The 5960-nt window shown below is 51.4% G+C and overlaps 1 pseudogene; it reads left to right on the top strand.

Moving 5' to 3' along the window:
* Positions 1-2102: 2102 nt before the first annotated feature.
* On the top strand, positions 2103-3104 carry LOC119307681 (annotated as a pseudogene).
* Positions 3105-5960: the final 2856 nt, after the last annotated feature.

Here is a 5960-nt window from a genome sequence, read left to right as displayed (position 1 = left end):
CACATCCGCGGGCACACTTCATATTTTCGCTTTCACACCCGTGTCCCTCATATCCGAAATCTCAAAACCATGCAACGCTACGTAAACACATGATCAACACACAGTTCATCGGATCAACATTTCATTACCGAACAAAAGGAGCACAATTCGTCGGAGTTCAATGGCGAACAATGCAAATCCATACTACAAAGTACTTAAAATATAGATAACATATAAACAGAACGGATAAGGGCTGAGGAAATCACCATTTCCTTGCCGACCCTTCTCCTTCCGGCCGTCGGCGCGGCTGTGCCCCTCCTTCATGTAGGCGTTGGCGTGCGGAGGTGCGTCGTCGTCAGAGCTGGAGGTGGAGCCGTCCATCGATCAGAGTCAGAGTTGCACCTTTTGCTCGACAGCCTGCAGAGGCAGGCGGTCTTGCTCCTTCGCATGGTGGGCCTTCTTCTTCTTCGTCGTTGACCGCTGCGTCCTTGTTTGCCTCACGCTCCGACAACTTGATGGTGAGTCAGAGCGCCTTGGCATTCTTGCGGCGAAGGCACCGCACATCTGTCTCCAACGTCGTGACAGGGCGGCGGAGGACTGACACGAGGAGCGCGGCCTTGAGATCGACTGGCGCGCTCGCGCGGACAACACCTTCCTTGTCACTGCCCTATCCCTCGCCGGCTGCCGCTCGCGCCGGGCAGCACGTGCCTCGGATTCGGGTGCGCTCCAGCCCCGACGCTGGCACGAGCACCCAACGGAGGCTGGGTACCACTTTCGGACCAGAGTGTGGTGGAGGTGGGCGGCGTACCTGAAGGAGCGGAGCGGAGCAGCCGGAGCTGTGCGCCAGGCGGGAAGGGCTGCCGACGTCGTCGATGCTGCGTCGATGGGTGCCGGCGCTGACGAAGTAGATCCGCCGCTGCCGGATCCGCCTTGGTCGAGCAGCGAACGCTACAACGCAATGCGGAGGACAACCTCCTCCATATCGCCGGGCTCCGCTTCACGCAGCAGGCTCGCCTAGTCATGATTGGAGCCGGATTCCCCACCGGAGGCAACGCTGCTTCGGTCGTCGGCCATCGAATGGGTTTGGAGGGGATCGAATATGGAGTGGACGGAGAGGGGAGTGAAGTGGAGTTCGGATTGATCGGTGTCTAGGGTTTTCCAGATGAGGATATTTGTGGGGCACGGGTGGGCCAGGCTGGGCCAAGCCTACGTGGCAGACGCGCCCGGGGCACCTCGTATTCGGTCCATATTTAGCTGGATATGAGGGGCGCTGGACGCCCCGGGCATTTGAGGACGGTTTAAGACACCCGTCTGGGTCTGTTTTTCACGACCGATCAGTAACCGGACCGTCCGCCCGGGCGTTTGGGTACAGTTTGAGATGCCCGACTATAGATGACCTTAGGGTCACATCCTAGCTCCAGCAGCACATAAATTTGAGATTGATGCAGGGCTTTTGTGCAAAGTTGCATGAGCCCTGCCCGCGGCCATTGGATCTCAGATCCAACAACTCGTGAGAGGCTGAGAGCCCATATCACGCGAGCACCAAAGCTCCCGTGTCACCTTCGTTCATGTTAATTACAAATGCACAACTAACCACCCCATGCATATGATTATTTTGCCAACGAGCGTGGATGAACAAAAGAGCAACTTGTCTCGTCATCCAACCAATAAGGCAATAATCCTACCGTGAAAGCATCCTCAAACCAGCGTCGATCTGCATGTCGTCCTGTCATCACTGTTGCCGTGCCACGCCCACGCGTAGTCACGTCATATGGAAGATGGTGACCGGTGCAGGCTGCCAGGTTAGTTAAATCCAGAACTGAATCAACATCAATTAACTACAAGACTCTTATAATAATGAAAAGGGAAATTCGAACACGGATGAGACTGACCGAGTCCTCTCTCCCCACCACACACAACGAACTCCCCACTCTCGCTAAGTTTTTCCACCACAACATGAGAAAATTCTCCACGATTGAGCACCGCGACGCCTCCCTCGCGCCCTCCTATATAAGCTCCCGCACCACGAACGTACACCATACAGGCGTTCTCACTCCATTCGAGCTCAACCATCAAGATCAGTTGCGAACGCGAAGAGAAATCAAATCAATCGGACCTGTGCCATGGCCGAGCTGCCTCCCGGGTACCGCTTCTACCTACCAAGGAGGAGCTGGTGCGCTTCTACCTCCGGCACAAACTCGACGGCAGCCGCCGCGCCGACATCGAGCACGTCATCCCCGTCGTGGACGTCTGCTCCCTCGACCCATGGCAGCTCCCAGGCACATATACATGTCGATCATTCCAATGCTGCAATGAAATGCATTGCCATCTCATTACTAACTGACTGCGTATGTGCGTGCAGAGGTGCACCGGGGCGCCGGCCACGGGGAGCCGTGGTTCTACTTCTGCGCACGGCAGGACCGGGAGGCGCGGGGCGGCCGGCCGAGCCGCACGACGCCCTCCGGGTACTGGAAGGCGGCGGGCACGCCAGGCTTGGTCTACTCCGCCGCTGGCCGCCCCGTCGGGACCAAGAAGACCATGGTGTTCTACCGCGGCCGCGCGCCGGCCGGGGCCAAGACCAAGTGGAAGATGAACGAGTACAGGGCCCTTGAGGAAGACGGGGTGGATGCCGATGCCGATGGCGCCGCTCCGGCAGCAAACCCTGTGTTCCAGGTAATTAACACTCTAAACGCATTTTGTTAGATGATACTCTTCTTTTTTGCGGGGGTTTGTTAGATGATACTGAGTGCTCCCAGATAAGAATAAAAAATTAATGCATTGTTTGTGTTTGTTCGTAGGTGCGGAGCGAGTTCAGCTTGTGCCGGCTATACACAAGTTCAGGCAACATGCGGCAGTTCGACCGCCGGCCATGCACTACCTTCGCCGGAGGCAGCCGCGCGTCGTCGTCGTCCGCCGCGCCTGCATGGCCGAATGAAGACGTTGAAGTGGGAAGGGGTCAGAAGAGGAAAAGGCATGCAGCTAACGACAATACGTCGTCTAGCCACGCTTACCGCCCCGTGCAGCAGCAGCAGCAGGAGATGCAGGGAGGCGCCGATGAGGTGCTCGCCGACGACATGACCGATTGGGCAGAGCTTTTGAACTGGATCTAAGAGATGGATAACGAGGGTAGAGTGTTGCCTAGTGGCAGTAGGATTACTCAGATACAATCCTCTCTCACTAGTATACTGAACTTTTATGATGCGGTAATCCATTTTTGAGCCCGGGCTCAGCTGCACCCACCCCGACGAAACAAATCAAAACAAATATTAGAAAATTTCAAAAAATTCGATATTTTTGTGTGATAGATATTTTGATGCGTGAGCTCCGCTCCAGTTTTTAAATCATTTGGACATCTAAAACTCTTTGCAAAAAAGACAAATCCGGGGTCTGTAAAAATGTTTACTGTTCACGCACTGTTCTGACCCGATTTGTCTTTTTTGCTGAGAGCTACTCAGATGTCCAAATGCTCTAAAAATTGGAACGAACCTCACGCATCAAATTATCTATCACACAAAATAATGGATTTTTTCTGAATTTTTCTAGTATTTATTTTGATTTTTTTACTGACCGAGTGCAGATGAGTCTGGGCACCGAAACGCTGCACTGGCTTTTTATGCGTTGCCAGTGGAGGTAAATAAGAGGATGAACTTCTTCAGATTCAAATTATTCCAGATTACTCCAGCAGGAAGCTGGTAAGAAAAAGAAATCCCATCTTGTCAAATGGTCTGATGTGTGTAGGCCAAAAGACTTGGGAGGTTTGGGTATTCAAAACCTTGTTGTCATGAACGAGGCCTTACTTTATAAATAGTACTGTAAAATCTACACACACAAAAATTGAGAATGCAAAATCTACAATTTTGAGGGCCTTTGGCAAGAAATCTTAGCAAAAAATACCAAAGAAACCAATGTTAGATTTTGGGAAGTGGAAACAATGTTAGATTTTGGGAAGACTGGTGGTGATAATACAAATTTGAATGCCTAATAAACTAAAAGAGATACAAAACTTAAAAACCTACAATCATACAATGAAAACAAATAAACAAAACCCTTATAATTAAAAATACATAATGTATCTATGCATTTGGTATACAAACAGATTGTGGTTTTCTGGTTATTCTTTTCTCTGCAAATTCACAAGATCTGCATATGAATCTCTGTGCAAGATCCAATGGTACAGAACTCCACGCCAACTTAGAAAATAAGTGGCTCCATCTTTACACAAATCACCAAATCACTCCTTAAAATTGTCTCCGTTTGCATACCTCTGCGGTTCCATCTTAGGTCTCCTTAGGTTTGCAAGAATTTTATAGGAATTCTATAGGATAGGATTTTCAAAGCAAAAATTCCTTTGGAGCCTTTTGGTTTGCAGGATAGAAACCAATCCTGTACATTTCAGAGAAAAAATAACACTAGCCTAAACTCAGTAAACAAATTCTATTCTATGCATCAAATGAAATCTTTATTCCTATAAAAGTTAAGATACATGTCATCTCATTTCCTATGATTTTTCTATTCGTATGATATTCCTGTCCCTATGAAGCATAGAAGGCCTCATATTACGGCGAGTTTGAATTGCACACCTATATTTCACCCGCCAAGTCTGGCCAAATCGAAGCATATCCCCAAATCGACATCTGCATAGTAAACACTGGATCCATGTTGCAAAGAAAATGAATGCACCTAGATGATCCACACTGTCCCACCTGTAGCCAAAATGCTAAAGAAACTCTTACGCATCTGCTCTAGGGCTGCAATTTTGCTCAAGATTGCTGGAATTCCTTGCTCCCCATTGAAAGGAGAGGTAAATCTGTCTATGAAGAAACTATGTTTGCCAATGAACAACTGCCCAAAGCTTTTGGCAAGAAAATCACAATTCTAGGCTGCTGGAACATTTGGCTTCAGAGAAATGGCACGGTCTTTAGAGCTTTACAACCCTCTATCCATGGAAAGGAGAGAAATGACAATGTTCAATTCAAAATCAAGGAGAAACATGCAGCTTTGTATTCACAGTGGATAGACAATAATCTCTAACCTATGGAGTTCATACATAGAGCAGGAATTAGATAGTTGAAAAAAGTTCATTTTACTACCCTGAATAAAGTGGGTGGTTCACTTTACCCCCTGATCTATTTTTCCGCTTCTTTTACCCCCCAAACAAACCCAAACCGGACAAAACACCCCCCCTGGCTGGTTTTTCTCCACCCGCTGCTGATTTGGCACTGGTCAATGGTGGTTTTGACCTGGGTGGGGCCCCCTTGTAAGGTTTCTCTCTCTCTCTCTCTCTCTCTCTGGGACAGAGCTGCCGCTGCACCTAGCTCCTCTCCTCTCTCACCTGGAAAACCCTAGCTCCTCTCCCTCTCTTCTCCATCGCGCCACTTCTCTTCCCCGAGCACACATCCGTAGCACCATCGCCATGGCCATGCTCGATCCCGTGGCCACCGTGCTCCCAGCGCCACCGGAGGATGTCCAGGAGCCCCGGAGGGTTCTTCTTCTTCGACCACACCACCGGATCGGAGCTAGGAGGCGGCTGCCACGTCGTCATCGCCGTCTTCCCTGACTCGGCCGCCACTGTGTCGCCATCATCGCCGTCGATCTACACCGCCACTACACCCGACCCTCCGCCGATTACCCCTTTTTACCTACCTCAATTCATCGTCGTGTAGTCGCCCCGCGAGCTCGGCCGCCATGGTCGGAGCTCCGCTCACCGCGCCCACTGTCCGTGCCTGCGAGCCCCCGGTCGCGCCCTATCTTACACCGCGCGTGCGCACCCACGCCTGCACGCCTTGACCGCGCCGTCCGTGTGCGCCTTGCCGCTTTCGACTGCTCCGTGGCGTCATGCGCGTGCGCTCGGCTGCTCCTTGTGCTACTACTGCTCTGCTGTTCCTCCTCTCCGCGACGCGCCACAGCTTCCTTGCGTCGCTGCCGCCTCGCGCTCACTGCCCCGAGGCCGTGTCCCATGCGCGCCGTACCTGCGTGCCCCG

Source organism: Triticum dicoccoides, chromosome 1B, assembly GCF_002162155.2.
Source record: "Triticum dicoccoides isolate Atlit2015 ecotype Zavitan chromosome 1B, WEW_v2.0, whole genome shotgun sequence".
Taxonomy (NCBI): domain Eukaryota; kingdom Viridiplantae; phylum Streptophyta; class Magnoliopsida; order Poales; family Poaceae; genus Triticum; species Triticum dicoccoides.
The sequence above is the reverse complement of the archived record's forward strand: the minus strand, read 5'-3'. Positions and strand labels throughout refer to the sequence as shown.